We start from the raw sequence: 19,933 nt of genomic DNA on the forward strand, positions 1-19,933 counted from the left end.
TTCCAATCCAGGCTTTTTCCTACACTTTATCCCCCACTAGCGCATGGGGGCACAACATTGATCCAGGAAGGCCGAAACCACACCAGACTTTAAGGATAACCTTGATCTGTGTATTTGAATTCTATTTTTAGTCTTTGTTATCAAATGTATCTAATGTGTTTACCCTTAAAATCTGTCCTGGCCCTACACCCCCCAGACCAACTTTGGACACCCCTGTTCTACGATATGATGGGTTCTATTCTTCAAATGGTCAAAAGCCACCAGTGCTCAAGCATCCGACCTGTTTGTTCCTCCCCATCCCTGCTGTGGGGTTTTCGCCAGGGCCTGCTGCTACTCTCTCCTGTGCCTGCCACTAAGAATGCTCTTAGGCATGCAATTGTCTCATGCTGTCTCTGTAAACTGACTGATGCAGAGCCCATCAAAACAATTGCCGGTCCAAGGACCACTTTCATATTAAGCTGACCCTGCCTTACAATTACAATGTGTTTTCGAAACAATGTCACAGGTACAGGAGTGCATTAGTGAATATAAGTATTTGTGTCCTGTGTATCTTTTCTCAAACCCTTGGGTATGTATGCGCACTGGAACCCCATGACTACAACTATTTAGATGGAGGTGGATCGAGGCCATGTTTTATCTATAAACATTGACTATGCGAATGGTACCCATTTAGATTAACTGCATGTATCCCATGGGGTTACCCTAGCAATCTGTTGTCATGGTACTGGCTGCTGGGGATGTTCATGTGATACTGGTTGGATATTAGTGAGCACCAATGAACCATTTAATTTGGGATGCTCATGGCTCCCTCGTTTTCTCTCCACGTCCCACCTATGTGACCGTCTTTCTTTTAATTTTTGAGACCACAGAATGAAACCTCTCTCTTTAATTTCTCACTGAGGGTGAGAACACTGCCATCTTGACAAAGGTGTGAATGACTTGTCTTGTGAGTTGTTGTTGCCTGTGCTTGGAGATGGAATTAACCAGTATGAGAGAGGACTTTGATGTCGCACATTGTCATGTGAGGTGAGGCTTCTTGCCCTGGCCTAGTTACTATTTTGTAACCTGGTTCTGTCGTAGGTCGTGGAGTGGTAGAAAATGTCTACTGGTTAACTGTGACTCTGCTCCATCAGGATGGAAATGCTGCTGGCTGCACATATCAATCACCTCTAAGCAGCATTTTGTAAAAAATATTTTACACATATTTATATTATTGAGCCTCTCTTCTGAGAAGGTGTGCTAGAAAACATAGTTCCATCTGGATCACCGGTCTCTGGACTACCCCTCGCCTGACCACTGATGTCCTCCAGAATTTGCTTGGAGAGCTCGACACAATAATTCAGTGGTGGCTAGTAGAGCTGGACGCCATGCTCCAGGGGTGGCTTGGAGAGCTGGACGCCATGCTCCAGGGGTGGCTTGGAGAGCTGGACGTCATGCTCCAGGGGTGGCTTGGAGAGCTGGACGCCATGCTCCAGGGGTGGCTTGGAGAGCTGGACGCCATGCTCCAGGGGTGGCTTGGAGAGCTGGACGTCATGCTCCAGGGGTGGCTTGGAGAGCTGGACGTCATGCTCCAGGGGTGGCTTGGAGAGCTGGATACCATGCTCCAGGGGTGGCTTGGAGAGCTGGACGCCGTGTTCCAGTGGTGACTTGGAGAGCTGGATACCATGCTCCAGGGGTGGCTTGGAGAGCTGGACGCCATGCTCCAGGGGTGGCTTGGAGAGCTGGACGTCATGCTCCAGGGGTGGCTTGGAGAGAGGACGACATGCTCCAGGGGTGGCTTGGAGAGCTGGACGCCATGCTCCAGGGGTGGCTTGGAGAGCTGGACGTCATGCTCCAGGGGTGGCTTGGAGAGAGGACGACATGCTCCAGGGGTGGCTTGTAGAGCTGGACGCCATGCTCCAGGGGTGGCTTGGAGAGCTGGACGCCATGCTCCAGGGGTGGCTTGGAGAGCTGGACGTCATGCTCCAGGGGTGGCTTGGAGAGCTGGACGCCATGCTCCAGGGGTGGCTTGGAGAGCTGGACGTCATGCTCCAGGGGTGGCTTGGAGAGCTGGACGTCATGCTCCAGGGGTGGCTTGGAGAGCTGGATACCATGCTCCAGGGGTGGCTTGGAGAGCTGGACGCCGTGTTCCAGAGGTGACTTGGAGAGCTGGATACCATGCTCCAGGGGTGGCTTGGAGAGCTGGACGCCATGCTCCAGGGGTGGCTTGGAGAGCTGGACGTCATGCTCCAGGGGTGGCTTGGAGAGAGGACGACATGCTCCAGGGGTGGCTTGGAGAGCTGGACGCCATGCTCCAGGGGTGGCTTGGAGAGCTGGACGTCATGCTCCAGGGGTGGCTTGGAGAGAGGACGACATGCTCCAGGGGTGGCTTGTAGAGCTGGACGCCATGCTCCAGGGGTGGCTTGGAGAGCTGGACGTCATGCTCCAGGGGTGGCTTGGAGAGCTGGACGCCATGCTCCAGGGGTGGCTTGGAGAGCTGGATACCATGCTCCAGGGGTGGCTTGGAGAGCTGGACGTCATGCTCCAGGGGTGGCTTGGAGAGCTGGACGCCATGCTCCAGGGGTGGCTTGGAGAGCTGGATACCATGCTCCAGGGGTGGCTTGGAGAGCTGAACGCCATGCTCCAGGGGTGGCTTGGAGAGCTGGACGTCATGCTCCAGGGGTGGCTTGGAGAGCTGGACGCCATGCTCCAGGGGTGGCTTGGAGAGCTGGACGCCATGCTCCAGGGGTGGCTTGGAGAGCTGGACGTCATGCTCCAGGGGTGGCTTGGAGAGCTGGACGTCATGCTCCAGGGGTGGCTTGGAGAGCTGGATACCATGCTCCAGGGGTGGCTTGGAGAGCTGGACGCCGTGTTCCAGTGGTGACTTGGAGAGCTGGATACCATGCTCCAGGGGTGGCTTGGAGAGAGGACGACATGCTCCAGGGGTGGCTTGGAGAGCTGGATACCATGCTCCAGGGGTGGCTTGGAGAGCTGGACGCCATGCTCCAGGGGTGGCTTGGAGAGCTGGATACCATGCTCCAGGGGTGGCTTGGAGAGAGGACGACATGCTCCAGGGGTGGCTTGTAGAGCTGGACGCCATGCTCCAGGGGTGGCTTGGAGAGCTGGACGTCATGCTCCAGGGGTGGCTTGGAGAGCTGGACGCCATGCTCCAGGGGTGGCTTGGAGAGCTGGATACCATGCTCCAGGGGTGGCTTGGAGAGCTGGACGCCATGCTCCAGGGGTGGCTTGGAGAGCTGGACGTCATGCTCCAGGGGTGGCTTGGAGAGCTGGACGCCATGCTCCAGGGGTGGCTTGGAGAGCTGGATACCATGCTCCAGGGGTGGCTTGGAGAGCTGGATACCATGCTCCAGGGGTGGCTTGGAGAGCTGGACGCCATGCTCCAGGGGTGGCTTGGAGAGCTGGACGTCATGCTCCAGGGGTGGCTTGGAGAGCTGGACGTCATGCTCCAGGGGTGACTTGGAGAGCTGGATACCATGCTCCAGGGGTGGCTTGGAGAGCTGGACGCCGTGTTCCAGTGGTGACTTGGAGAGCTGGATACCATGCTCCAGGGGTGGCTTGGAGAGCTGGACGTCATGCTCCAGGGGTGACTTGGAGAGCTGGATACCATGCTCCAGGGGTGGCTTGGAGAGCTGGACGCCTTGTTCCAGTGGTGACTTGGAGAGCTGGATACCATGCTCCAGGGGTGGCTTGGAGAGAGGACGACATGCTCCAGGGGTGGCTTGGAGAGCTGGACGTCATGCTCCAGGGGTGCTTGGAGAGCTGGACGCCATGCTCCAGGGGTGGCTTGGAGAGCTGGACGCCATGCTCCAGGGGTGCTTGGAGAGCTGGACGCCATGCTCCAGGGGTGGCTTGGAGAGCTGGACGCCATGCTCCCGGGGTGGCTTGGAGAGCTGGACGCCATGCTCCAGGGGTGGCTTGGAGAGCTGGACGTCATGCTCCAGGGGTGGCTTGGAGAGCTGGACGTCATGCTCCAGGGGTGGCTTGGAGAGCTGGACGTCATGCTCCAGGGGTGGCTTGGAGAGCTGGACGTCATGCTCCAGGGGTGACTTGGAGAGCTGGATACCATGCTCCAGGGGTGGCTTGGAGAGCTGGACGCCGTGTTCCAGTGGTGACTTGGAGAGCTGGATACCATGCTCCAGGGGTGGCTTGGAGAGAGGACGACATGCTCCAGGGGTGGCTTGGAGAGCTGGATACCATGCTCCAGGGGTGGCTTGGAGAGCTGGATACCATGCTCCAGGGGTGGCTTGGAGAGAGGACGACATGCTCCAGGGGTGGCTTGGAGAGCTGGACGCCATGCTCCAGGGGTGGCTTGGAGAGCTGGACGTCATGCTCCAGGGGTGGCTTGGAGAGCTGGATGTCATGCTCCAGGGGTGGCTTGGAGAGCTGGATACCATGCTCCAGGGGTGGCTTGGAGAGCTGGACGCCGTGTTCCAGTGGTGACTTGGAGAGCTGGATACCATGCTCCAGGGGCGGCTTGGAGAGAGGACGACATGCTCCAGGGGTGGCTTGGAGAGAGGACGACATGCTCCAGGGGTGGCTTGGAGAGCTGGATACCATGCTCCAGGGGTGGCTTGGAGAGCTGGACGTCATGCTCCAGGGGTGGCTTGGAGAGCTGGACGTCATGCTCCAGGGGTGGCTTGGAGAGCTGGACGTCATGCTCCAGGGGTGACTTGGAGAGCTGGACGTCATGCTCCAGGGGTGACTTGGAGAGCTGGATACCATGCTCCAGGGGTGGCTTGGAGAGCTGGATACCATGCTCCAGGCGTGGCTTGGAGAGCTGGATACCATGCTCCAGGGGCGGCTTGGAGAGCTGGACGTCATGCTCCAGGGTTGGCTTGGAGAGCTGGACGTCATGCTCCTGGGGTGGCTTGGAGAGCTGGATGCCATGCTCCAGGGGTGCTTGGATAGCTGGACGCCATGCTCCAGGGGTGGCTTGGAGAGCTGGACGCCATGCTCCAGGGGTGGCTTGGAGAGCTGGACGTCATGCTCCAGGGGTGGCTTGGAGAGCTGGATACCATGCTCCAGGGGTGGCTTGGAGAGCTGGACGTCATGCTCCAGGGGTGGCTTGGAGAGCTGGACGTCATGCTCCAGGGGTGGCTTGGAGAGCTGGATACCATGCTCCAGGGGTGGCTTGGAGAGCTGGACGTCATGCTCCAGGGGTGGCTTGGAGAGCTGGACGTCATGCTCCAGGGTTGGCTTGGAGAGCTGGACGTCATGCTCCTGGGGTGGCTTGGAGAGCTGGATGCCATGCTCCAGGGGTGCTTGGAGAGCTGGACGCCATGCTCCAGGGGTGGCTTGGAGAGCTGGACGCCATGCTCCAGGGGTGGCTTGGAGAGCTGGACGTCATGCTCCAGGGGTGGCTTGGAGAGCTGGATACCATGCTCCAGGGGTGGCTTGGAGAGCTGGACGTCATGCTCCAGGGGTGGCTTGGAGAGCTGGACGTCATGCTCCAGGGGTGGCTTGGAGAGAGGACGACATGCTCCAGGGGTGGCTTGGAGAGCTGGATACCATGCTCCAGGGGTGGCTTGGAGAGCTGGATACCATGCTCCAGGGGCGGCTTGGAGAGAGGACGACATGCTCCAGGGGTGGCTTGGAGAGCTGGACGCCATGCTCCAGGGGTGGCTTGGAGAGCTGGACGTCATGCTCCAGGGGTGGCTTGGAGAGCTGGACGTCATGCTCCAGGGGTGACTTGGAGAGCTGGATACCATGCTCCAGGGGTGGCTTGGAGAGCTGGACGCCGTGTTCCAGTTGTGACTTGGAGAGCTGGATACCATGCTCCAGGGGTGGCTTGGAGAGAGGACGACATGCTCCAGGGGTGGCTTGGAGAGCTGGACGTCATGCTCCAGGGGTGGCTTGGAGAGCTGGACGCCATGCTCCAGGGGTGGCTTGGAGAGCTGGACGTCATGCTCCAGGGGTGGCTTGGAGAGCTGGATACCATGCTCCAGGGGTGGCTTGGAGAGCTGGACGCCATGCTCCAGGGGTGGCTTGGAGAGCTGGACGTCATGCTCCAGGGGTGGCTTGGAGAGCTGGACGTCATGCTCCAGGGGTGACTTGGAGAGCTGGATACCATGCTCCAGGGGTGGCTTGGAGAGCTGGACGCCATGCTCCAGGGGTGGCTTGGAGAGCTGGATACCATGCTCCAGGGGTGGCTTGGAGAGCTGGACGCCATGCTCCAGGGGTGGCTTGGAGAGCTGGACGTCATGCTCCAGGGGTGGCTTGGAGAGCTGGACGTCATGCTCCAGGGGTGGCTTGGAGAGCTGGACGTCATGCTCCAGGGGTGGCTTGGAGAGCTGGATACCATGCTCCAGGGGTGGCTTGGAGAGCTGGACGCCGTGTTCCAGTGGTGACTTGGAGAGCTGGATACCATGCTCCAGGGGTGGCTTGGAGAGAGGACGACATGCTCCAGGGGTGGCTTGGAGAGCTGGATACCATGCTCCAGGGGTGGCTTGGAGAGCTGGATACCATGCTCCAGGGGTGGCTTGGAGAGAGGACGACATGCTCCAGGGGTGGCTTGGAGAGCTGGATACCATGCTCCAGGGGTGGCTTGGAGAGCTGGACGCCATGCTCCAGGGGTGGCTTGGAGAGCTGGACGTCATGCTCCAGGGGTGGCTTGGAGAGCTGGACGTCATGCTCCAGGGGTGACTTGGAGAGCTGGATACCATGCTCCAGGGGTGGCTTGGAGAGCTGGACGCCGTGTTCCAGTGGTGACTTGGAGAGCTGGATACCATGCTCCAGGGGTGGCTTGGAGAGAGGACGACATGCTCCAGGGGTGGCTTGGAGAGCTGGACGTCATGCTCCAGGGGTGGCTTGGAGAGCTGGACGTCATGCTCCAGGGGTGGCTTGGAGAGAGGACGACATGCTCCAGGGGTGGCTTGGAGAGCTGGATACCATGCTCCAGGGGTGGCTTGGAGAGCTGGATACCATGCTCCAGGGGTGGCTTGGAGAGAGGACGACATGCTCCAGGGGTGACTTGGAGAGCTGGATACCATGCTCCAGGGGTGGCTTGGAGAGAGGACGACATGCTCCAGGGGTGGCTTGGAGAGCTGGACGCCATGCTCCAGGGGTGGCTTGGAGAGAGGACGACATGCTCCAGGGGTGGCTTGGAGAGCTGGATACCATGCTCCAGGGGCGGCTTGGAGAGAGGACGACATGCTCCAGGGGTGGCTTGGAGAGCTGGACGTCATGCTCCAGGGGTGACTTGGAGAGCTGGATACCATGCTCCAGGGGTGGCTTGGAGAGAGGACGACATGCTCCAGGGGTGGCTTGGAGAGCTGGACGCCATGCTCCAGGGGTGGTTTGGAGAGAGGACGACATGCTCCAGGGGTGGCTTGGAGAGCTGGACGTCATGCTCCAGGGGTGGCTTGGAGAGCTGGACGTCATGCTCCAGGGGTGACTTGGAGAGCTGGATACCATGCTCCAGGGGTGGCTTGGAGAGAGGACGACATGCTCCATGGGTGGCTTGGAGAGAGGACGACATGCTCCAGGGGTGGCTTGGAGAGCTGGATACCATGCTCCAGGGGCGGCTTGGAGAGAGGACGACATGCTCCAGGGGTGGCTTGGAGAGCTGGATACCATGCTCCAGGGGTGGCTTGGAGAGCTGGATACCATGCTCCAGGGGTGGCTTGGAGAGAGGACGTCATGCTCCAGGGGTGGCTTGGAGAGCTGGACGTCATGCTCCAGGGGTGGCTTGGAGAGCTGGATACCATGCTCCAGGGGTGGCTTGGAGAGCTGGACGCCGTGTTCCAGTGGTGACTTGGAGAGCTTGATACCATGCTCCAGGGGTGGCTTGGAGAGAGGACGACATGCTCCAGGGGTGGCTTGGAGAGCTGGACGCCATGCTCCAGAGGTGGCTTGGAGAGCTGGACGTCATGCTCCAGGGGTGGCTTGGAGAGCTGGACGTCATGCTCCAGGGGTGGCTTGGAGAGCTGGACGTCATGCTCCAGGGGTGGCTTGGAGAGCTGGATACCATGCTCCAGGGGTGGCTTGGAGAGCTGGACGCCGTGTTCCAGTGGTGACTTGGAGAGCTGGATACCATGCTCCAGGGGTGGCTTGGAGAGAGGACGACATGCTCCAGGGGTGGCTTGGAGAGCTGGATACCATGCTCCAGGGGTGGCTTGGAGAGCTGGACGCCATGCTCCAGGGGTGGCTTGGAGAGCTGGATACCATGCTCCAGGGGTGGCTTGGAGAGCTGGACGCCATGTTCCAGTGGTGACTTGGAGAGCTGGATACCATGCTCCAGGGGCGGCTTGGAGAGAGGACGACATGCTCCAGGGGTGGCTTGGAGAGCTGGACGTCATGCTCCAGGGGTGGCTTGGAGAGCTGGACGTCATGCTCCAGGGGTGGCTTGGAGAGCTGGATACCATGTTCCAGTGGTGACTTGGAGAGCTGGATACCATGCTCCAGGGGTGGCTTGGAGAGCTGGACGCCATGCTCCAGGGGTGGCTTGGAGAGCTGGACGTCATGCTTCAGGGGTGGCTTGGAGAGCTGGACGTCATGCTCCAGGGGTGGCTTGGAGAGCTGGATACCATGTTCCAGTGGTGACTTGGAGAGCTGGATACCATGCTCCAGGGGAGGCTTGGAGAGCTGGACGCAATGCTCCAGGGGTGGCTTGTAGAGCTGGATGCCATGCTCCAGGGGCGGCTTGGAGAGCTGGACGCCATGCTCCAGGGGAGGCTTGGAGAGCTGGACGCCATGCTCATGGGGTGGTTTGGAGAGCTGGACGCCATGCTCCAGGGGTGGTTTGGAGAGCTGGACGCCATGCTCCAGGGGCATTTTGGAGGTTTATGAAGCCTTAGATTCTGCAGAATGAGTTCCGAAGGAAGGTTTGCTTATGTGGTGTGTTTGGCGGGTCTGGGGTTGCGTTCCCTCCTAGTTGTCATAGGGTTACAGGCCCTCCTAGTTTGCTTTGGGGTGGCATGCCCTTCTATCTGCATTGTGTTTGTTGCGGTTGCATCCCTACCTGTATGCCTTGGGGTCGCATGCTCTCCTTGCAGCACTGGGGTGTTGAATGCCCTCTTTGATGCCCTGAACCGGCTCGTCCTTGTTTTACTCAGTGGGCAGAAGCGGGTCTTTTGTGTAAGGTGATCATTGCATAACTTGTCTGGGGAGGAATTCCGGATGGTATTACTTACAAGAGCTTCGTCTGCATTCCAGAACTACTGGAAGGAAGTTTTTTTTATTTTTTTAGCACAAATATTTTGTGCATTCACATTTCAGCAAGTTAGGACTCGCCATAGCAGTGTTACTTCAAAGACGGCGCTGTAATTCACTGCTGCCACTGCGATCCACGCGACTTACCTGGACAGGGCACTGGCGCCGGGCTGCCCAGTTTTGAGTCCTCTGCCCAGGCAGCTACTGGCTGTGGTTGCATTGCCGTGGGCAGTAGGTGATCCCTCGCCGCTCTCACGTGGCCACGTGTCTAACTAGATGATTCATGGCCGGTGTGAGTCAGATCCAGCCTTTCGCCTGAAAACTGAGGAATGGAAATATAAACAAGCATGGGCAAAGCCAATAGGTCTCACATATTATAGAAGAGCTATGGGCTTTAGCAATGTGTTTTTGCCATGTTGTACACCAGTCTGGCTGCTGTTCAGCATGGCTAAAAGTGGCATGGAATGTCCTAGAGTGGCATGGGCAGAGTAGAGTGTCGTAGACTGGATTTGTTGGAGTAGAGTAGATTGTCGTGGAGTAGATGGAGTAGAGTGTTGTAGAGTTGAGTAGAGGGGGTTAGAGTTAAGTGGTTTAATAGCAGAGAGTGTGGTAGAGTACAGTGTTGTAGAGTGGAGTGGCTTAGATTGGAGTGAGGTTGAATAGGATTGGAGTGGATTGAGGTAGCGGGGTGGATTGGTTTGAAGTAGATTGAGGTGAATTGGACTGGGTTAGATTGAGTGGAGTGAGGTGGTTTGGAGTGGGTGTACTGGAAGGTGTGGATTGGATTGGGGTGGATTGAAATGGGGTGAGGTGGATTGAAGTGGGGTGGATTAGATTGGTTTGGGGTGGGGTGGGGTGGATTGGATTGGATTGGAGTGGGTGGGTTGGATTGGGGTGTGGTGGGGTAGGGTGGACTGCAGTTGCATAGATTTGATTTGGCTGGATTGCATTTGTGTGGGGTAGATTGGGTTGAGTGGTGCAGATTGGGTTGAGTGGGGCAGATGATTTTGGATCAGAGTGAGGCAGATAGTTTTGGATCGGAGTGGGGCAGATGGTGTTGGATCGATGAGGACCAGATTGGTGTGTGGCAGGTTGGAGTGGGGCAGATTGCTTTGGATTGGAGTGGGGCAGATTGTTTTGGATTGGAGTGGGGCAGATTGTTTTGGATTGGAGCGGGGCAGATTGTTTTGGATTGGAGCGGGGCAGATTGTTTTGGATTGGAGCGGGGCAGATTGTTTTGGATTGGAGCGGGGCAGATTGTTTTGGATTGGAGCGGGGCAGATTGTTTTGGATTGGAGTGGGGCAGATTGTTTTGGATTGGAGTGGGGCAGATTGTTTTGGATTGGAGTGGGGCAGATTGTTTTGGATTGGAGTGGGGCAGATTGTTTTGGATTGGAGTGGGGCAGATTGTTTTGGATTAGAATTGGGCAGTTTGTTTTGGATTGGAGTGGGGTGACGGATTGGAGTGGGGCGACGAATTGGAGTGGGGCGACGGATTGGAGTGGGGCGACGGATTGGAGTGGGGCGACGGATTGGAATGGGGCGACGGATTGGAGTGGGGCGACGGATTGGAGTGGGGTGACGGATTGGAGTGGGGCGACGGATTGGAGTGGGGCAACGGATTGGAGTGGGGCAGATTGGAGTGGGGCGGAATGCTTAGGATTGGAGCGGGGCGGGAATGCTTAGGATTGGAGCGGGCGGGAATGCTTAGGATTGGAGCGGGCGGGAATGCTTAGGATTGGAGCGGGCGGGAATGCTTAGGATTGGAGCGGGCGGAATGCTTAGGGTTGGAGCTGGGGCGGACTGCTTAGGATTGAAGCGGGGGTGGAATGCTTTGGATTGGAGCGGAGGCCGGATTGCTTTGGACTGGAGCGGGGCAGATTGGAGTGTGAAAGAATGGAATGGGGTAAATTGTTTTGGGTTGAGGTAGGGCGAATTGCTATGGAGCAGATTGGAGGGGGGCATATTGGAGTGGGGTGGGTTGAGAGGATTGGAGTGGATAGATTGGATTGGTCTGGTGTAGATTGGATTGAGTGGGCGGATTGGTGTGGGGTGAGGTGTGTGGATTGTCATTGATTGGAGTGGGGCAGATTGGATTGGGGTGTACTGCTTGATTATGTGTTAAAGCATAATTTCTGAAATTACACATAAGAAAGAAACAATGTCGCTTTCCAATAAGATAGCCCTCATCTTTTGAGTACAGTACCCACGAGCAAAATCAAAGTAAAACGTGAGTGTAAAGTGGAAAAAGAACATTTGGCAAAATAAAAGAAAGTTAACTGTAGAAAATACATTTTTGTAATTTTGTTTGTCCTAGTGGGTGCATTTGTGCTAGTCACACGCCTTCTGTTTGCAAGGCACTATAAAAGTTAAAAAGAACAAAATAGTACCTCAGTCAAGTCATGAGCAGCGGGCGTGCACTGATTGAGTTGAATCAACCAGTGGTTGGTCCCTGCTCCACCGAGAGGAAGGTAAATGATGTGAGGTCTGCCTTGACGAATTACAAGGCTGTAAAGAAGAGTGCCATGCAAGCCAACTAATGGTAAGCAATGGGCGGGCTCCAAGCCAATTTTGTTAGCAACAGTGTCCCACAAGCAAGATGCATGCTTCAGTACATGCTCTCTCAGGCTCGACCGTAAAAAAAACACGCTTAAATTGTTGCAGCCGCAGCTAATTGCACACTCCACTCTCCTATCACTACCTTTGTGGTCCAATGCAACGCAGTGGAGTGATTTTTTTGTTTGCTGACCCAATTGTTAGAGTTGTGTATCCTTACCGAAATTGACTGTGATTGGAGTGGAAATTGCAGAGGTGAGGGATTTAAGGAGATACAGAGTATGTTTTGGGGTACTGAGGTGAGTGTGATGTTACTCTAGACATGACTACCTCTTATTTGATTCTATTGCAAAAAGAAATCAATTTCTTTGATGCTACTGAGGGATATGAATTTTGGAAGGGGAGATACTACCAGCTGAGGCAGAGAAGAAGGCTCACCCACACACTCCGCTAAAAGCTGCTCCTGTGTGGAGAAGGTTCTTATAATGAGTTGTTTCTTTCACGCCTCTGTGAGTTGGTGGTGTTTGCATTTTCGCGAATTCTCTCCCAGCACCCTTTGAGACTCTGGCTCATTTCTCTGCCCTGGGCATCTCTGGGCTGCCCACAGTTCACTGATGTCCATTTTGCGTTTACTGTAATTATTTCCTTTCGGTAGAAGCGCATACAGGACGCACAGTGGGTATCTATGGTGTGGTATGTACATAAACCCAGCCTGCATTGGTGATAGGGCAGTGGCTTTGATTTGTATAGAACACTTTGAAAACCGAGCAAATTTGGTTCTTCAGAATACCGGCACTCTGAGAATGCAGATCGAGGTGAGAGTTGAGTTGTCAGAATTAAGAATTCTCAGATACAAATTTGAATGAGCCGGAAATTTGAGGCCCATGCCTGCATGCTATTGGAGTAAATGACATGGAATGTAGTGTTTTACGGTGCTGCTTAGAAAGCAACAGCAGGTCAGCACAGTTTGAAATAAGGGGAGTCTCCAATGCCCAAAGGAATATCCCCAATGCCTTGTCCAAGCCTCCAGCCTTAGCCATTTCTTTTCATGTATACTTTATAGATGGCTGCCAGAAGAACTGCATTGAAAATTTAAAGGAGAATCATTTCTGAAGGGCTTCCATCCTGGAAGGAGTATTAGTAGATGGGGTTGTCTATGTGACAAGATCTTAGTAGGACATGAAGTTAGATCTTTCAGGTGCATTCAACACTGTTGATCACTCTTTATTCCTTCAAAGGTTGAAGATGCGTAGTATCAAAGGTACTGCTCTGACCTATGTGTTTTCCTCCCTAGCTAACTGCCACCAAGTAATGGCATTTGCACCTTTTGAGTCTTCAGTCAAAATCCCAGGGTTCAGTTCTTCCACCTTCCAGCTCCTTTGGTACCTTGGATATTTATTGTTTCTGCGTGATGCTATGGTGCAGGATCCTGTATCTACTCAGATGGTGCACAAATCCTCTCAAGTCTTCAGAAGGGTGCAAGCAAGATATGTTTTCAGACTTAGGGGTGGAACTTTGGTGGACATATTTTACATTTCAGTATTAAATCCAACTACACTTAAAATTCTCCTCCATGTCTCACCCTCAATTTAATAGTGTTTACCTCGGTATAGTCAGAGTATGGGTCCTAGCTCTGTACCTAGCGATGGGATTTGATCATGGGCCTGCTGGGTGGCTTCAGAGGCGCTAAACACTCTCCTGGTCTTGATGTTTTCTGCACTTTCCTCAGTAAGACTCAGAGCGCTACTTCTCCCTCCAAACCTGTAGTTCAAGTAATGGATATCATTGTATCATGTCTAGATCATGGTACTGGTCTTCAGATCACAATGCTACAGATTTGTATCAAATTATTATTCATAGTAGGTAACAGCATTTATCTTTAACTCTTGCCACAAACATCAGTTTACCTGCAGCAAATGCAGACTGTGGCAGAGCTTAAGAGGTGGAGACTCTGAAAATAACATAGTGTACTTCCAGTCGCGGCCCGTCCACTGCCAAAGTGGCGTCACAAGCCGCAGGAGGGAGCTGGGAGAGAGGTTTGTGAGGGGGGGCTCGAGGGACAAAATAAACGTACCCCGATCGCCTCCGCCATCTGCTCCATCGCGCTCTTCCTGCTTCTGGGACCGGCTCCCAGACTGCACTGGGGCCAATCATGACGCTGCAGGTAAGCAGCATCAGGATTGGCCTGAGCGCTATGACTGTACTCTCCCAGACAGACTGGGAGCCTGTGTCTTCTTTCTCCAGCCCCAGCAACGCAAATGGAGCTGGAGAAAGCTTCACTGCGCATGAGATGTTTGGCCGGCCTGAAACGGTCGGCCAAACACCTAATGCACATTGAAGGGACAAGGGAGTGCACTACCACACCCCACCAAAGTGTCATCCCCTCGACCCGCCCCCCAAGATTCATCCAGGGGATTCAAATAAAACGATAATTAAACGGGTTAGAAACCCGTTTTATTATCGTTTTATTTGTGGGTGGCAGAGGGGGTGCTACTCCGCCCTAATAGACGGCCGCCGCTGTGTACTCCCTTCGATTGAGGCTCTCCATTGACTTCTGGAGGCAGCACGTTAAATTAAGAGCCTTGTCTGAGTCTTTCTATCTCACCTACAAGCCATAGAGCCTAAACCACTCTTTGAACCCAGAGCAGTGCCAATTAACTGGTTACCTAAAAGACTTTGCGTTTACCTGCCGTATGTTTAAGAGCCACAATTTCAATCGTAGCCACATGTCATGTTTAACAGGAGCAAAGTAATATTCTGGAAGCAGCGCCAGACTTCCATATTACCCAGGAGCACTCCCTCCCTACCTTCTTTTGTGGGGCATCCTGCTCAGAAGCATAATGAATCCCTGACAGTGTTGAAATCATGAGGATGCTGAGGTGCTGTCTGGGTAGGAAAAATGAAACCTTAAATCAACCTTGCACTGTCATCTAGGAAGGGAAGGTCCCATTCTAGGTGTGCCTCTCATGTCACATGTGTATAAAAAAAGGTTGTACATTTCATAATCACTTTAATCTTATGAAGCTACTAATAATTTTCTAACGCTTGCTTCTATATTGCACTTGATACTGCAGCATTTAATTTTAAGTGGTGCATGCAGTTATCCATTTTAATGGTACTCTTCAAATATAAACAAGGAGTGACTCCTCTCCTAAGAGCTTCTCAGACTGCCCTTTCCATCCGAGCCAGTGCAGTTTTAATCAGTTTTCAGAGCCAGGTATCATTGGTGCAATCCGCAGGGCAGCCCCTTGGTGTATTCCACACGTTTTCTTTCATTACTGCCTCCAGACTGTAGCTCCAAGGCTGCCACACAGCTTTGTCAGACGCTCTGTTGAACATTATTGATTGGAGAAAATGCCACGGTAGTGGGTGCTTATTGCCTAATTGTTTCTAGTTGTTTGTCAGTGGTGTCTTGCAACTCTGACCTCTGGAGATAAAGACAATCCAGGAACAAAGTAAACCAATATGTAAAAAGAACATCAACACCCAAAATTAGAAGCCATAATATCTTGCATTTAAGATGCAGAATTCACCGATATAAATGTTTCAGTATTACAGGAACAGTGTTTTATATTCATAAAATGACAAAATGTTTCGCAAATCAGTCCTGTGCATGTCATTTGCTCAGACTTTATTCCTTTATTTTCTACTTCATCCAAAACGTGTTTCGGCCCCTTGGAAGCTTTTGCAAGGCTTTAAATGCAGATAATTCATTCACTTACATGTAGCTGGATTATATTGTGACAGGCTCTCCAGAATAATATGCAGTTTGCCCAGAGTCATTACAAAGATGCGGGTCCTGTCATGTGATAGAAAAACATAATATGCATATAATACATGGAGGCCTACAATCCCAGCATATGGAAGCTTGTCTCTAATTCCGGTATTATAGTTGTGTCTGTAATAAGAAAATGTAGTAACAGTTCAAATGAATTCTGATGTCACATTGCCTGCTGCCAGAGTCTGCAACCAAGATAAAGGCAGGCTATGGACCATCATTAAAGCTGCTATTTAAGCAACAAGTATTTTGTTCTCATGGTTTTTCTAAAGTGAACATTGATCAGCAACATGTATAGAAAAGCACATTTTTTGCACATAATTCATTACAGTAAAGAAAGAATCACCCTCTGTGTTACTGTTTATCAGCTTTTTAGTCTGATTTGCATTAAACTGATTGTCTTGTTTTTGCAACAAATATTTCAAAGTCTTTTGGCGCACTACAGAGTCTGTTTATATTCTTCTTGTCTGCAACCATACCAACTCTTGCACACGCAGGAGCAAAAGCCCACGATTTAAGGCATTTGCGAGACAATTGATGGTATGATCACCTATTAGAAGAAATAAAATTCCCTCTGCCACACCTTTAAAATAATATTGCATGTCACGTCAGAGCTACATGACCTTATGAAGAAACTCTTAGGTGACTTACAGCATCCTTATAATATACGGCAGATAAAATACTGAAACCATTACTTTGCATTCTTAGAGGATGAAAAGACAAAAATAAGCTGTCTTTATCCCGTCCTTCATCTCCATCTCTAGGGATTCCTGATGGGCGATGCGAGAAGCTCCTCCTTCTCATTGCTGAGCAGGATGTCTTATGAACCAGTCTTTTCTCTCAACCGAATGAGCAAATATGGCTTTTGTTGTTTGCACCGTGAATTTCCCGCCAAGCTAAATACAGATGGCAGCTTACAGGTGCCGGTCCCTAAGCCCTGCCTTTGTTTTCTGCCTGTGCCATTGCAATGACGTTAGTGGATGCTGAAGAGAGGCGTAGAGTTTGTAAACATGATGCCTTATTGCTCCCCCAGGGAGGCGGCTAATAAGCGAGGCCTCCTCTTCTCCCCAAGGCCCCCAGCACTGCAGTGTACAAGGTGATTAAAAGGGATTTCTGAGAATGGCTCTGTCTGCAACACTCTCCCTCTCAAGTGGATAAAACAGTAAGAAATTGGACAATTAAAAACCTGGAGTTTGTGTAACTAAATTGTCTTCTTGTGGAGTTAAAGCCGGGATTATAGTTTATCTTCATTTTAGCAGTCTATGTGCTTTTTAAGAAATGTAACTCCAGAAGCACGTGTTGGCTAAAATTCAGTCCACACAGCTTGTAGACGAGAGGTAATCCCATCGTTGTGCAAATACCACTGAGATTATCCGCTAGAATTAACTGGGGATTTTGCATAGCTTGCCTCTTAGTAGCTGTCGCTGATGTTTGCCATGGTTTCATTTGTTACACCGACCAACGATGGCCGGCCTACGGAGAACACCGCTTTTTACGTGCGTCAACATCCACTGTAGTAATGCCCTACTCTTTGACTTTCTTAAAGTGTTCTTCAGTAAACTGCAACACACATACAATTTGAGGTTTAGAAGATATAGCACTTTTTGGCAGCACCATACATATACATATCGCACCATACATATAGTGACTTTGGAAGGCTGGCTCCCAGTAAGAACCTTTAGGAAGCCTAGGAGCTAGAAGGAACCTGGCAATCTGGAAGAAGTAGTACTATCTGCCAAGTTAGGTGCAGGTCATGCCCTAGGGGCACACGGCCTCCGAGGACTGGTGTCTGCTGGAACTTTCACAGGTAGGGTTGTGCATGGTCCAGCCCCAGGTGAAGTGCCATGTCCCCTGATGCCAGATCCATTCGATGCATGTGAACCAGAGGCACCCACTGTTTGGAAATAATACACTTTCAGTGAGCGACGACGCAGGAAGTTTGGGGCACCTGGTCATTATTAATTGGTGAATGCAGAAGAGAGTGGTGCTGATGGGAACGATATGGGGCAGAAGTAGTCGGAGCTGTTTTTAAGGGGTAAGCGGGTGTCTCCTTGGAATTAAGTGATATGGTGCTTAATGACTCTGGGACTGTGAGAAGTGCTGGTGGGCACAGCGAGGACGGGAATCCAAACCGCCAAAATTCAGATCATTTTGCGAAAGCACATTTCTTTTGGATGTCCTTTGTATGCCAAGACTACACTTCCCAGTACCAATGGATGTTACCAACTAGACATTTCAGCTTCCAAAGTGTTTCTGCCTAAACATTAAAGTTCACTAATATTAAGCGATATACTAATTCTCAATAAGAGATTTTGGTTACATTGAAAATAACCCTCTTAACTTTTCTACATGGGTTTTTGAACTTATTTATTCAAGCTGATTGTTCTCACTTGCGCTCTCTTGTTTCCGGTAACGCCCATGCGGCATGCCTCAGTTTTTTTTCCACTAATCGTATAAGGACATGTCTATTCTTATGCTCAGCGTGCATGGTTTCCAGTTACTCGACTTGAAATGCTAAAGGGCACACGCATTTGGTTACCATACATAGTTTGGTAGTGTGTACATTCTTCAGAGGACACAAGACTGAATTCTTGCTCGACAGGTTCTCTTTAACTGAGAAGTGGGTAATTCTGGCTAGTTTGACGACTTCCTGCCTCTACTGGCCTAGGGCATAGGTAAGACTGTAATTAATCTGATGACCTTAGGAGCCTGGTCCACCTGTTGATGTCTACTTCCAATATCCATGATGGCAGGAGGGAGGAGTAGTTTCATCAGGACTTAGGTCGAAGTCAACCACTCCCAAAGTGCTCTGCGGTTAAGGTGGTGTGTGCCAAGCTCCGGTGAGTCGGATTCCGTAATGTGATGTAAGTGGTAGGGTGTGTCCCAGGATGCGTACATAATAAGTGCGTACACGGTGAGGTCTTGCCCAGTCAGCACTCAGTGCCTGAACTTTGATATACTAGCTTAGGCAGAAGGTTCTTGCTCAGGAGCCTGTTCCCGGAGCTGCTCCCTTCTGACTCGCTCAAGTCTGTTTTGGTTTTATCCAATGACACAAGCATTTTCTACAGGAGTGAGTCCTCTTTGCAATCCAAGCCCTCAGCACAGCCTGGAGATCTAAAGGAAGGTCAAACATTGCATTACAAGTGCCAGTATGCCAGCCACAGATCTTACCAGGAGAGCTTTCTTTCTTTTTCTAGATGAAAGCAACGTAAAGCAAATCAAAGTCGCCACCTGTAATTTAGTTTGTCCTAACCACTGGAAAACAAGATGCAGATACTTTCCCTATGTAAATTTGTCCTGATGTCTCTGTTTTGTGTTTTTATTCTCACTATTTTCTTTTTCTTGGCTGCCTCCAAGGTTACTTGTTGTTATGGAGTTGGACATGACAGTGTTTCTGTTCATCGATTGCAGTTAGCTCCAATCAATCAGATGTTGAAGGTTGAGGAGGTCTCCCTCCCGCCTCCTGTTGGGCATTTGCAAGCACCGTGCTGTAACCACAGTGCGGATCAGTGGGGTTGGTTGGTTCTTAGATCAGTTATGATTATGGCCAGGATGGCACCGATTGTCAGTTTTTCAATTATCGTCCAGTAGGTGTGCCGTCCTTATGAGGAATGGGCTCCTGGGATTCGGGTGTGGGCTTAGTTTAGTGAACGAATCCTGCAGTTTTAAGAAAAATGTGAAAGCCCTCCACTTCCAAGGAGGGGCCTAACTTCAATTGTAGGTAACCCCCATGTGGGATGAGAGGAGAGTCTATTTTCATGGATTCGAGTCTCATCTTGGTCAAATAGAGGAGGAAAGATGTGCTTTAGAAGTTTGCAAGACTATACTCAGTTTAATGATGAACTATCAGGGACCTCCCCTCGACGGATTAGAATTTCAAATTTGTTCTCTCTTTCCACCTAGTCGTAGTCATTTTTGTTGTACATTTTGTATTTCAGATTAGAGACCTCTCCATTTTGAAAACAATGAATGTCTTGTTACCTAGTTATCTCAATGTATTATTTTAGAGGTTTCCTTTAAAACAGCTTGGAACGTTTCTAAGCTCATAGAAATTCCAGACATTTTAGCCCAGAGTGTCAAAGACTACACAGCAGGCATTGTGCTAAACTTCTGATTTACGGGTTCGGGATATGAAAGATATTGTTAAACTGGATGACTTTTTCCCTCTAGTATCTCCCAGGTCTGACAGTCTGGGTACTTTCTCAGACTGGGATACATAAAAATCACCTTGCCTCTTCTGCCTTCCACCTGGCACCTCCCCCAAAATTTGACTTCCTTTTTTCTTGGTGAAAGTCATTTGCTCCCAAAATTTTAAGCATGCAAGTATGTAGACTTCCAAAGATGAAGAATGCCTTGCAAAATGTAGGACAATTCATTTTTAGGGTTTCCCCTCTATTGACGCTCGTGGCATAGACTTGTGGGTGTGATGATGAGAGGCCGGCACTTCTC

At 51.7% G+C, this 19,933-nt stretch overlaps 1 protein-coding gene across 1 annotated transcript in view; it reads left to right on the forward strand.

Moving 5' to 3' along the window:
- LPAR2 (lysophosphatidic acid receptor 2) overlaps positions 1 to 19,933 on the forward strand; it is a 138,359-nt gene that overhangs the window by 109,345 nt on the left and 9,081 nt on the right. The gene's annotated exons all lie outside the window — the stretch shown is intronic.

Source organism: Lissotriton helveticus, chromosome 1_1, assembly GCF_964261635.1.
Source record: "Lissotriton helveticus chromosome 1_1, aLisHel1.1, whole genome shotgun sequence".
Classification (NCBI taxonomy): domain Eukaryota; kingdom Metazoa; phylum Chordata; class Amphibia; order Caudata; family Salamandridae; genus Lissotriton; species Lissotriton helveticus.